The 14,457-nt window shown below is 40.9% G+C and overlaps 1 protein-coding gene across 1 annotated transcript in view; it reads right to left on the bottom strand.

The window, feature by feature from the left end:
- plxnb1b (plexin b1b) overlaps positions 1–14,457 on the bottom strand; it is a 134,580-nt gene that overhangs the window by 106,570 nt on the left and 13,553 nt on the right.

Below are 14,457 nucleotides of genomic sequence, written 5' to 3'. Positions count from 1 at the left end.
AATTGTATTGGGTTGTGTTGAATTACGCTTTTTGACTGCAAGTCCCAGAATGCCTTGCGAGATGAATGAGTGATAACGCGCCAATTATGTGCAGGTGCGGGTGATTGTGGCTGACTTTCCAACAGCATCTTACCTGCATTGCTCTGTACCAAAACAATTGTTGTTAAATGTAACGTAAACAAGTATTCTTACTAAAATAAGCTTTCGTATCAAACCCGACGTCCCGAGTCATTACTAAGAAGTTAGTTAATCTAAGCTTTTTGTTGGAATGTGGGCAAATATGTGGAATGTGCTCAGCCCAAACTGTCAATGTGCTTGGACAGTAAAAAAAGAAAACATAACGGAAGAATAGGCATGGGTTCTTTCTTGTTCTTATGTTTTCCACTCACCATGTATAGTTAAATAGGAAAACACACACACACACACACTCAGCAAAAAAAGAAATGTCCCTTTTTCAGGACCCTGTCTTTCAAAAGATAATTCGTAAAAATCCAAATTACAATGAAGATCTGTGAAGTTAAGGGTTTAAACACGGTTTCCCATGCTTAATGAACATGCACCCGTGGAACGGTCGTTAAGACACTAACAGCTTACAGACGGTAGGCAATTAAGGTCACAGTTCTGAAAACTTAGGACACTAAAGAGGCCTTTCTACTGACTCTGAAAAACACCAAAAGAAAGATGCCCAGGGTCCCTGCTCATCTGCATGAGTGTGCCTTAGGCATGCTGCTATGAGGCATGAGGACTGCAGATGTGGCCTGGGCAATAAATTGCAATGTCCGTACTGTGAGACGCCTAAGACTGCGCTACAGGAAGACGGGACGGACAGCTGATCGTCCTTGCAGTGGTAGACCACGTTCAACACCACCTGCACAGGATTGGTACATCCGAGACAGGTAAAGAATTGCAACAATTGCCCGAGTTACCCCAGGAATGCACAATCCCTCCATCAGTTCTCAGACTGTCCGCAATAGGCTGAGAGAGGCTGGACTGACCACTTGTAGGCCTGTTGTAAAGGCAGGTCCCCACCAGACACCACCGGAAACAACGTCACCTATGGGCACAAACCCACCGTCGTTGGACCAGACAGGACTGGCAAAAAGTGCTTGTCGAAGGAATGAGCATTACACCGAGGCCTGTACTCTGGAGCGGGATCGATTTGGAGGTGGAGGGCCTGTCATGGTCTGGGGCGGTGTGTCACAGCATCATCGGACTGAGCTTGTTGTCATTGCAGGCAATCTCAACGTTGTGCGTTACAGGGACGCCATCCTCCTCCCTCATGTGGTACCCTTCCTGCAGACTCATCCCTCCAGCATGACAATGCCACCAGCCATACTGCTCGTTCTGTGCGTGATTTCCTGCAAGACAGGAATGTCAGTGTTCTGCCATGGCCAGTGAAGAGCCCGGATCTCAATCTCATTGAGCAAGTCTGGGACCTGTTTGCTCGGAGGGTGAGGGCTAGGGTCATTCGCCACATACAGTGCCTTGCGAAAGTATTCGGCCCCCTTGAACTTTGCGACCTTTTGCCACATTTCAGGCTTCAAAACATAAAGATATAAAACTGTATTTTTTTGTGAAGAATCAACAACAAGTGGGACACAATCATGAAGTGGAACGACATTTATTGGATATTTCAAACTTTTTTAACAAATCAAAAACTGAAAAATTGGGCGTGCAAAATTATTCAGCCCCCTTAAGTTATTACTTTGTAGCGCCACCTTTTGCTGCGATGACAGCTGTAAGTCGCTTGGGGTATGTCTCTATCAGTTTTGCACATCGAGAGACTGACATTTTTCCCATTCCTCCTTGCAAAACAGCTCGAGCTCAGTGAGGTTGGATGGAGAGCATTTGTGAACAGCAGTTTTCAGTTCTTTCCACAGATTCTCGATTGGATTCAGGTCTGGACTTTGACTTGGCCATTCTAACACCTGGATATGTTTATTTTTGAACCATTCCATTGTAGATTTTGCTTTATGTTTTGGATCATTGTCTTGTTGGAAGACAAATCTCCGTCCCAGTCTCAGGTCTTTTGCAGACTCCATCAGGTTCTCTTCCAGAATGGTCCTGTATTTGGCTCCATCCATCTTCCCATCAATTTTTACCATCTTCCCTGTCCCTGCTGAAGAAAAGCAGGCCCAAACCATGATGCTGCCACCACCATGTTTGACAGTGGGGATGGTGTGTTCACGGTGATGAGCTGTGTTGCTTTTACGCCAAACATAACGTTTTGCATTGTTGCCAAAAAGTTCAATTTTGGTTTCATCTGACCAGAGCACCTTCTTCCACATGTTTGGTGTGTCTCCCAGGTGGCTTGTGGCAAACTTTAAACGACACTTTTTATGGATATATTTAAGAAATGGCTTTCTTCTTGCCACTCTTCCATAAAGGCCAGATTTGTGCAATCTCCCACCTCAGCTGTAGATCTCTGCAGTTCATCCAGAGTGATCATGGGCCTCTTGGCTGCAGCTCTGATCAGTCTTCTCCTTGTATGAGCTGAAAGTTTAGAGGGACGGCCAGGTCTTGGTAGATTTGCAGTTGTCTGATACTACTTCCATTTCAATATTATCGCTTGCACAGTGCTCCTTGGGATGTTTAAAGCTTGGGAAATCTTTTTGTATCCAAATCCGGCTTTAAACTTCTTCACAACAGTATCTCGGACCTGCCTGGTGTGTTCCTTGTTCTTCATGATGCTCTCTGCGCTTTTGACGGACCTCTGAGACTATCACAGTGCAGGTGCATATATACGGAGACTGGATTACACACAGGTGGATTGTATTTATCATCATTAGTCATTTAGGTCAACATTGGATCATTCAGAGATCCTCACTGAACTTCTGGAGAGAGTGTGCTGCACTGAAAGTAAAGGGGCTGAATAATTTTGCACGCCCAATTTTTCAGGTTTTGAAAAGTTTGAAATATCCAATAAATCGTTCCACTTCATGATTGTGTCCCACTTGTTGTTGATTCTTCACAAAAAAATACAGTTTTATATCTTTATGTGTGAAGCCTGAAATGTGGCAAAAGGTCGCAAAGTTCAAGGGGGCCGAATACTTTCGCAAGGCACTGTAAATGTCTGGGAACTTGGTGGAAGATTGAGGTAATATCTTACAGCAAGAACTGGCACATCTGGTGCAGTCCATGAGGAGATGCACTGCAGTACTTAACGCAGCTGGTGGCCACACCAGATACTGACTGTTACTTTTGATTTTGACCCCCCCTTTGTTCAGGGACACATTATTCCATTTCTGTTAGTCACATGTCTGTGGAACTTGTTCAGTTTATGTCTCAGTTGATGAATCTTGTTATGTTCATACAAATATTTACGCGTAAAGTTTGCTGAAAATAAACGCAGTTGACAGTGAGAGGACGTTTCTTTTTTTGGTGATATATAATATATGACACATATACATGAATGTCATAGACCAAAACTTTGTCTATTAAACACTGATTTTGCGAGACATGCATTGAGTGTGTGCGTGTGTGGTTTAAGTATGAGCGTGTGTGACGTCTGCGGGTCCTGATACAGTCTCTCTGCTACCAGAATTCCCTCCAGCTGGATCTCATTAGGCCAGCTGTGCTGCACACATCCGATTCTGATCCAATGTACTGTGCTGCGCTGTGAGTCCCCTTCTAGGCATATATAATACAGGGAATAAAGAATTCAACCTTCATAGAAAAGAAAGCTTCAGGGCGAGTTGGATTTTCTTGTAGGAAATAATTAAATTCACTCTTTCTGCTAGCATAGTAACTCTGGCATGTAAGTAAAGTAAAACTACAAATACACCATGTTTCCCTGTGAACATGCCCAAATCCAATTACAACACATTCTCAGAATGCATCCATCTGATACACAGTTTAGACCAGAGAAGTAACTCTGAAGTCATACTGACTGGGTCCCAGAAAGCGACACCTACTCTCAGGAACACCTACAGTAAGTAACTTAGGACCGTAGTTTAACATGTAAGAGAAACTCACATTTGTGCATAAATCATGCAGTGATGAGCATTTTAATAGGATTTGGTCCCCTAGTGCTTGTGTAAGAGTTTTGTTTTCATTAGTTGGGAAGCTATGGCACAAACGATAAACATATCACACTAACGAAGATAAACCATGACAAAGTGGGTTACAAACGCTTTCCAGCCATCAGTCATTGTACCAAAACATAATCAACATGACAAGACAGTGGTGGCTGGGTGACGAACCGTGACTATTTGCAAGTGGTCCACCTAAGAAAAGTGAAAACAGTAGAGTCCCTCCCCATTCATTCTGTCAAGTTGAGCTGGTCCACTGGAAACAATGCCACACCTTCAACCTTCCAATTCAAACCCTTTGCTAAAGAACACAAAACACTTACATTAAAATAAAGTGTGTTCAACATTTTAAAAAAACAAAAATTGACAGGCAGAGGGTTATACGCCGTACCCATCTTCCCCAGGGAGGTCAGTTTTGTCGACGGGATCTGTGAATACCTTCTGGCCTTGGAATTGCCTGGCCTGTTGACGTTTTTATGGAAGGAATGTTATTGGCCGCTGCCTGAGATTGTCTCCAGCTGAGCAATGGCAGCTATCTGCCAATAGAACTGAGGGGGCTGAGGAGACAGCCAAGCCACCACACAACAACAAAGCCACTGACTTATCAGTAGCTTCCCACAGGTTGGCCCAGCAAGCACAGGCACCTCAAGCTATTCTATGCCAATGCCCTGACTCAAGAATAGAGTACAAACGGAATATGAGGAAGAGAAGATAAAAGGGGGATAGAGACAGGAGGGTTAGTACTCGGGACAAGGGAGATAAGGTAGGCAAGTTCAAGGATAGTAGGCTACTTGCCATGTCAGGCAGTAGGCCTAAATTGATGTATCTAACACTTTAGTGTAGCAGACAGTAAATTAACTTGTTCTGACCAATTTAGAACTCGAGCAACTGACTGGCATTTTACGCCCTTCACATCCATTTAACGCGTGGAGATTTAGTTTAAGCGGTTGTGTGATCCATAGTCGATATTGTTTTACTATCGTACAGTAGAATTAGAGTGTTGTGTGCAGTCTAATAAAAAAAAGCAACCCACACACACTTTGACACACAAAACCACTGGGGGGGGTGATGTGAGGGGTTTTGCCTCCTCCAACCTGGAGCCCACCCCCCGAGGTCCCTCCATAACCTTGGTCATTTTGACTACAAAGTGGCGCAGATGTCTAAGGCACCGCATCTCAGTGCTAGAGGCGTCACTACAGACCCTGGTTGGATCCCGGCCTGTATCACAACCAGCCGTGATCGGGAGTCCCATAGGGTGGTGCACAATTGGCCCAGCGTCGTCCGGGTAAGGGGAGGGTTTGGATCTCAATGTAAAATAAGAATTTGTTCTTAAAATTGACTTGCCTAGTTAAATAAATAAAAAATTAAGTGTAGAAACAGAGGCCTAGTTCACCCCTCCTAGATCAGGCCATCGGGGTGAAGCAGGCGGTTGGAAACGCTTACCGTGTTCTCAGTAAGCAGAAAAAGCCTTAAACCCTCCATTAACAACATATAGAGAGAGTTATTTATGAAGCAGCCTGCAAGTTCTGCTGTGGTGTCTTGGACATACAAGGCCGTAGTCTGCTGTTAGCCATGCATGCCAAATTAGCTAACAACATACACACACACACAGTTCAGCGTATACGCAAGAGGCCCTTGACGATTGAGGGTTATGAACACACATTTGTTTTCGAATTGAGAGAAATGTTTGACAAAGATCTGTCACTACAATACACACATGATGACATCTCCAGAGGTATCAGATATAGGCCAGGCTTAGATTATGGTGTGGTTTAAAAGGGAGTGGGACACAAGTTTCCAGAGACATGATACAGTGTGATACAGGTGAAATGTTCCCTAATCCAAAGCAATCACAAGAGATGAAGGACTCATTGTCACTCTACAAATATTATCAGCTCTCAGCTCTAGGCCTCAGGTAGCCTACGGGTTAGAGCGTTGGGTCAGTAACCGAAAGGTTGCTGGATCGAATCCCTGAGCTGACAAGGTAAGAACATGTTGTTCTGCCCCTGAACAAGGGAGTTAACCCACTGTTCCCTGGTAGGCTGTCATTGTAAATAAGAATTTGTTCTTAACTGACTTGCCTAGTTAAATCAAGGTTAAATAAATAAAATAGGCCTATAGTTAATTTGTTTGCCTACCAGAGAAACCTTGAAAGCTGTTCAAATACATAGAGAAACAATGTTGCATACCATATTTTAAAAACACTAAATTCTTTATTTTACAACTGTAGTAACGTAAAAGCCTTAATATTCTCTCTCTTACGGCTCTGACAGTCATGGAACTTTGGATGATGGTAATTGGCCAGGCAAATGACCGCAGTCACTGTAATAACTGTTTGAATAGCAACATAAATATATTTATTACACACATTTTCTCCTCCTGACTGCATGTGCTGGAATTCAAGTCAATGATGGCTTAATGGTACGACTGTCAGCCTAGTGTACCCATAGAGGGTTGCCAGTTGACGCACAACGCCTCGTGGCGGCCATGTTGGAAGACCATCGCATCAAGTCTTTCGACAACAACAGCTGAGTGGCTACCCCAAACTGCATGATAACAGTGCCTCAAACTAGTTGATCCATCACCAAAGATAAAGAAAGATAAATTCCTGGTTTCTTTTTTTATAGATTATCCGCAATTATAAAACTCAACTGTCAGAAAGCTTAGAAACCTTTTTGCCTGTCAAGACCTGAACCCACTGGTAAGTCTGATAGATTTCGAGATTAGTTTAGCTGTTATGCTAACCAAGTGTTAACAAGACTACAAGTTAACCCACGTTAGTTAGCTAGATATGCTCATAGTTAGCTTGTAGTCTGTCTCTTACAGTCTCTTTGGGCGAAGCAAATTTTTCACCATAAAATGCACCTTTATAACAAAGGATCGCTTGCATCTATCATTGCATTTGCAGACTAATGCAAGTCAACAATTCCTAATGTGATGAGTAGATTAGATAGTCATTTTGGCTATTAATGAGCGTGTAGAGGCATATATCTATATCAGAGACGTTTCTTTACTCAGGAAAAAATGTGGCCTTTGATAATCATTCCATGAAATTCTACTACATTTACACAACTGGAGACAATATCAGAATCGTTTTAATATGAATAGGCCATCTCTGCTTACACTGATAACAGATCACTAAAATCTACCTCATCTTGAATGCAACCATGTAATCTAGGCCTATGAAAATAGGTCATGGCTAGAAGGGATCCAATTGTAAAATTAACTTCAAAAGCTTAATCTAAAATTCTCCTGACCTGCTACAAAAAGTAAAATCTGATGTTAAATTTCACCAAAACTGGATCCCTTCTAGCCATAACCATGAAAAAGGGAGACACAAATTGTACAATATGACATCCAGTCCAGCTACACTGTCTAAAACTCGTGGTACTGACCCAATGATAATTTGTTGAGAACTTTATTCATAAGAAGAGGGGAAAATGTATGGACATTAGAGCATAGGACAAAGGCCTCAATGGGATAGGACAACCTGCTGTGTTGACTATTGGTGGTTCCAGCCCAACAATAGATTTAATCTTTATGACACTAAAACACCTGAAGGAATTAAACACGACCAAACAAGCAAGAGCCCTGATGGTATAGGAGACCTGAAGAAGTGATGTTCTAACATCAGGTGTGCCTTTCATTTGTTTATGTACTGTAGGTTCACCAGCTGACTTCTATCAAGACACCCATGTCGACTGGATTCCCACTGTGAAGCTGAGCAATGCTGGTGCAGCATCAGTTTCTCCTTTACTACTTTGTCCTTTTTCAGATATGAAAAGGAGACATCCCTCAGTAATACAAGATGGTTGTCAATCTGTGCTGTGCTTTGGTCAATCTGAATGATTCTGTTGTGACACTTGAGTAAAGCTAAAGTGCCCCCTAAAACTAAAGTGCCCCCTTAAACCATGTATGTATGTATGTATGTATGTATGTATGTATGTATGTATGTATGTATGTAAAAGACTATTGTAAACATACTGTACTTCAATAATATGCTAAATTGTTGTAATTCTAAGTATTGTGTAATCTCTGCTTTGCCTGGTCCCTTTGAATGAAATGTATTTCTTATAGCCTTACTTTCATTTATTTAACCATTTAAACAATGCAATTGTTGTGGTAGTCTTAGGCAAATCATCTTCATGAACACAGTAGCACCTCCAAGTTCCACTCAGACATTTTGGGAGAAAAGTATCTGGCATTGAACTTGGTGGTAGTAGTTATGTGTATATAATGTCAGCACAAGGCATGCACCATGTTTGTACCCTATTTTGTGCTGCTACAATGTCGTGCAGCCGCCACGCTGTTGTTGTCTTAGGTCTCTCTTTTTGTAGTGTTGTGTTGTCGTCTTGTCGTGACCTGTGTTTTGTCCTATATTTTTATGTATTTTTAAATCCCAGCCCCCGTCCCCGCAGGAGGCCTTTTGCTAGGCCGTCATTATAAATAACTATTTATTCTTAACTGACTTGCCTAGTTAAATGAAATAAAAAAATTAAATGTACAAAATCTTGTATAATGATTAGCCTCATATACATTGTCTACTGGTATAATTTTAAAATTGAGAACATATAGCTCAACAATATGTAAATGTGGGAGTTAAGCTATTCTCTTCTTGAAATGCAAGGGGTGCAATGCATATGCCCATAAGGCAAATGACATACTGTAAGCCAGTGGTTCCCAACCCACAAGTACCCTCAACAGTACACATTTATTGTAGCCCGGACAAACACACCTGATTCAACTTGTCAACTAATCATCAGGCACTCAATGAGTTTGAATCATGTTTGTCTGGAGCTACAACAAAAATGTGTGCCGTTGTGGGTACTCAACAACTGTAGTTGGGAAAAAATGGCAACATCGGTATCGGCCGATTTCTAGTTTAACACAGAATTGCAAAACCGATGTGCATACCTATATAAACGTAGGTACATGACGTAGTAACGCCATGTAAAATGTAGCGCTACATGTGCAACACAGCATTCCTAACCTAGCCCACAATGTCTGCTGTGTGGATCAAGCACTCAACAAGTCAAATAAGTCGAGCAGTCATTTGAAAGAGAAAGAACATTTCAGCGAGACAACTCAAAAGGTGAAATCCACTAAACCCAAGATAATGGAATTCCTTGCCCTTGACAAGCAACAGTCCTCTGTCATGGGTGATGTTGGCTTTCGCCGACTGGTCGAGCACCGGTACACATAACCAAGTGCACTATTTTTCAGATGTTGCCCTACCAGAGTTACACAGTAATAGCGTCACTGCTATTAGCTTCACGCATACATACTATGGAACGCTGTTTGGGTCTTTGCATGTCAAAAAAGATACAGTAGCACTGTCAAAGCTGTACAAAAAAGACTGCCAACACAGGCCACGAACAATGTGTTTACAATACCACATTGGTAATAAAGCATCATATTTGTTTGACTGCAACTTCTGGAGTAGCTAGCTTTAGATTGGACCTAGCAAGCACCAATACAACCAGCCTGAAAACAATGACCAGTAGAAACTGCAGTCATTTTCATTATTCTTAGCAATGATTTAAGAATCCTTGTAAGTATTACCTATGTAACCACTTGTTCACCTATTGAAACTGAACTTCAGTTCATGAAAATAAACAGCTAGACAGCTACTTAACCCGGTTGCTCCAAGCTAACATTATAAGCAGCCAGCTAGCTTCATCTGGCTAGTGAGGCTCGACCTGACCGGGTTATATGTTGTGAAGCTAGCCACAATAAGGATTAGGCACAATAGTGGAATTTGCGATTTGCCTTCAAAATAAAAGTGTCATTGACAGTGATGCAAATTAATACAAATAGTAGAATTATGCCATACTTTTATTTTGAAGGCTAAATGCAAAGTCCACTATTGTGGCTAATCCTTATTGTGGCTAGCTTCACATAGATAGTTCTTATTTGATTAATGGCAGTCTTATAAATAAGGGTTATTTTAGATGACTCCTAGCTATATAGTTAGCTAGCTAACTATATAGCTACTGAAACAGATGTCATGTGTTTTTGGTGATGAACATTGTTTGCATCCATGAGCTAGCAAGCTTTTTTTATTTTTACGAGCAGCACTGTAGGTGCGCGAGACAACTTTGCCAGCATCATAGCATACGTATTGATGAATCGTTGTGACATATGAAATACGAGTGATAGTGTAATCAATGTTTGACACGTCAAATAACACTATGCACATGTAGCGCGTATCTTTTTTGACACGCAAAGACCCAAACGGCGTTCCATAGCAAAAGACCCAAATAACATTCTATAGAAATCCTGGTTGAAAATGAAACAACTGAACAAAATCAACAACGAAACAGCACAGCAAGTAAGTGAAAGAAATAGGTTTTGATTGTTTTTCTGGTAATGTGGACATATGTAAATGGCAACAAAATAACTTTTTGGTCAGTGTGGTGTGTGTAACCTTTAACTAGATAATTCAGTAAAAAACAAATTCTTATTTAGAATGACGGCCTAACCCCAGCCAATGCTGGGCCAATTGTGCGCTGCCCTATGGGTCTCCCAAGTCTCCCACAGCCGGATGTGATACAGCCTGGATTCGAAGCAGGGACTGTACTGACGCCTCTTGCACTAAGATACAGTGCCTTAGACCGCTGTGTCCATGTGTGTGTGTGTAACCTATTTAACTGTACTAGAATGCTTAAAAAGGCTGCACAAATTTTAAATATCGGATATCGATATCAGGTTTATTTTTGTCAAGGAAAATATCGGACATCGGCCAAAAATGTCATATCGGTGCATCACTAGTTCACATGGCTGATATCCTGAAAAAAAGAGTGACAATCAAATAAAACTCATTGGAGAGCTTACAACTGAACAAAAAAGTCAAGTTAATTTCAGTATACAACACAGAAATTAGAGACAGATTTCCTTTCACTCTTTATTGCAGGATTGTGATCTGTGATTAAACATTGACACTAGTTCATTTTGAATAGTTTTAAGTTAACAATTAACACAAGTTTAAACACTTCACTTCAAAGAATCAACAATATTTAATATAATTGCATAGTGTACAAGTAAGCTAACGCATATGGAAAAGGTTAGACATCTTAGTAACACGTAGGCTATTATTCATTACTAAAGCATACATTTCACGTGAACAAAATAAAGTCCATTCCAAAGGTTGCCAACCTTGCTCCACTGATCCCAGCAATTGCACACTTAATTATCAACTAATTAGGTTTTATAAATTGAATTCGGTGTATTAGTGCTGGGCTGAAACAGAAGCAGGCACACCCAGCAGGGTTGGCCTGCTCCAGTTGTAATAGGTTTATACATTGTGTCTGACTTTAAAAACAGTATTTTTGTTTTTCATAATGTGCTCTGACATAGGTACACATAGAACATAGAAAGGACGTATCCTTATTCTCTCGGGGCATCCATTGGGACCTCTATCTGCAGAAAGGGATTCACAGCTCTCTGTATCGGAGTACAGAAAAGACAAAAGAAACAGGCCGCATTATACTCAAATTAGACAGCACTGAAAATTATGATACTATATCTCTGTCCTTGGTTTCTCGTGCTGGACTGGAGAACATTTTCATAATGTCCTCCCACAAAGTTACCTGCCCTATCCAGAGTAGCCTACTCTCCATTCTGACAGCTGGAACTGCTAGCTATATAGTGCCTTCAGAAAGCATTCATACCCCTTGATTTATTCCACATTTTGTTGTGTTATAGCCTAAATTCTAAATTGATTTCTCACACACATAATATCCCATAATGACAAAGTGAAAAAATGTTTAGACATTTTTGCTGATTTATCTCAAATGTAATACAGAGATATCTAATTTACATAATCACACCCCTGGCTTTCTGGGTAAGTTTCTAAGAGCATTCCACAACTGGGTTGGAAAACATTTACCCATTATTATTTTTAAAAATCTTCAAGCTCTGTCAAATTGGTTGTTGATCATTGCTAGACATCCATTTTCAGGTCTTGCCATACATTTAAGTAGATTTAAGTCAAAACTGTAACTCCGGAACCTTCACCATATTCTTAGAAAGCAACTCCAGTGTAGATTTGGCCTTGTGTTTTAGGTTGTCCTGCTGAAAGGTGAATTCATCTCACAGTGTCTGGTGGAAATCAGCCTGAACCAGGTTTTCCTCTAGGATTTTGTCTGTGCTTAGCTCCATTCCTTTTATTTTTTATCCTGAAAAACTCCCCAGTCCTTAACAATTACAAGCATACCCATAACGACGCAGCCACCACTATTCTTAAAAAAGTTAATTACTTTACCACATTTTACTCTAGTGCCCAGTTTGCAAACAGGATGCATGTTTTGTAATATTTGTGTTCTGTACAGGCTTCCTTCTTTTCACGCTGTCAATTAGGTTAGTGTTGAGTTATTAAAATGTTGATCCATCCTTAGTTTTTCCCCTATCACAGCCATTAAACTCGAACTACTTTAAAGTGACCATTGGCCTCATGGTGAAATCCCTGAGCGGTTTCCTTCCTCTCTAGCAACCGAGTTAGGAAGGACACCTGTATCTTTGTAGTGACTGGGTATTTTTTATTTTACGTTATTTTACCAGGTAAGTTGACTGAGAATACTTTCTCATTTGCAGCAACGACCTGGGGAATAGTTACAGGGGAGAGGGGGATGAATGAGTCAATTGTAAACTGGGGATTATTAGGTGACCGTGATGGTTTGAGGGCCAGATTGGTAATTTAGCCAGGACACTGGGGTTAACACCCCTACTCTTACGATAAGTGCCATGGGATCTTTAATGACCTCAGAGAGTCAGGACACCTGTTTAACATCCCATCCGAAAGACGGCACCCTACACAGGGGTACACAGGGCAGTGTCACTGCCCTGGGGCATTGGGATACTTTTTTTAGACCAGAGGAAAGAGTGCCTCCTACTGGCCCTCCAAAACCACTTCCAGCAGCATCTGGTCTCCCATCCAGGAACTGACCAGGACCAACCCTGCTTAGCTTCAGAAGCTAAATGTATATTGATACACTATCCAAAATGTAATTAATAACTTCACCATGCTCAAAGTGATATTCAATGTCTGCTTTTCTTTTTACCCTTCTACCAATCGGTGCCCTTCTTTTCTAAGCATTGGAATTACTTCCCTGGTCTTTCGGGTTGAATATGTGTTTGAAATTCACTTCTTGACTGAGGGACGTTACATATAACTGTATGTGTGGGGTAGAGAGATTAGGTAGTTGTCACGACTTCCACCGAAGTCGGTCTCTCTCCTTCTTCGGACGGCGTTCGACGTCACCGGCCTTCTAGCCATCACAGATCCACTTTTTATTTTCCATTTGTTTTGTCTTTCTCACCTGGTTTCAATTCCCCAATTACTTGTTCATTATTTAACCCTCTGTTCCCCCATGTTTGTTTGTGAGTGATTGTTTATGTAATACGGTCCGTTTATGTGGGCTTGCTTATTTTGTATTGTATTTGTCTATTTTGAGTAAAATACGTTTATTTACTCATATCGGCTGTCCTGCGCCTGACTCCTCTACACCAGCTACACACAGACTACATTACAGTCATTCAAAAATTCATGTTAAACACTATTATTGCACACTGAGTGAGTCCATGCAACTTATGTTACTAGATGTGCAAATATTTACTTCTGAACTTATTTGGCTTCCCATAACAAAAGGGTTTCATTTTAAGTCACTTGTAAAAAAAATAAAAAATGTAAAAATAAACACAATTCCACTTTGACATTATGGGGTATTGTGTGTAAGACAGTTACATTTTAAACTCAGGATGTAACAACAAAATGTGGAAAAGGTAAAGGGATGGGAAAACTTCCTGAAGGCACTGTACTTAACTACAAATCCATTTCGAATTACAACGGTAAATACACCAAGATAGCTAACTAGCTAATGATATTTAATTCACTTAGCTAACTGTACATACTGTATAGCTAGCTAACATTACATTAGCAGCTAATTTGAGTTAGCCTGTACAGTAAGTTCTAGCTAGCGATACATTATAATTTTCTAAATATATTTGCTTACTTGAATAGGTTCTCCCTCCGTTTTCTTGGTCCTTAGAAAACAAAATAATGGGTAATCTTCCCGAAGTTTCCAGTGGAAGCAAAACTCAGCCAGCCATGTGGATGATTGGAGGAGTTCCAACAGACAGACTCTGGTGTGGTTGCTAGGTGATTTGTGAGGCAACTGCAAGCCCTCTATAGGAGGAGCAGGAAGTAAAATGTTATGTGATTTTGTCGATTCAACGCAACTGACATTACGGAAAAAAATACACATCAGCCACATCAGTTAACATCATTTGAATGAACATTGTACATTAACATGGAAATTATTGTATCACAATAGAAGGTAGCCATTGTGAGTGTACCCATGAGTTTATCAGTCATATTGCCAGGGTGAGGTCCTAAACCCTTTCTATTAATTCCATGGTCTATGGGCGA

The sequence above is a fragment of the Oncorhynchus mykiss genome, chromosome 17 (genome assembly GCF_013265735.2).
Source record: "Oncorhynchus mykiss isolate Arlee chromosome 17, USDA_OmykA_1.1, whole genome shotgun sequence".
Taxonomy (NCBI): Eukaryota; Metazoa; Chordata; class Actinopteri; order Salmoniformes; family Salmonidae; genus Oncorhynchus; species Oncorhynchus mykiss.
Note: the sequence above shows the minus strand (reverse complement) of the source record. Positions and strands in the feature narration are given on the sequence as shown.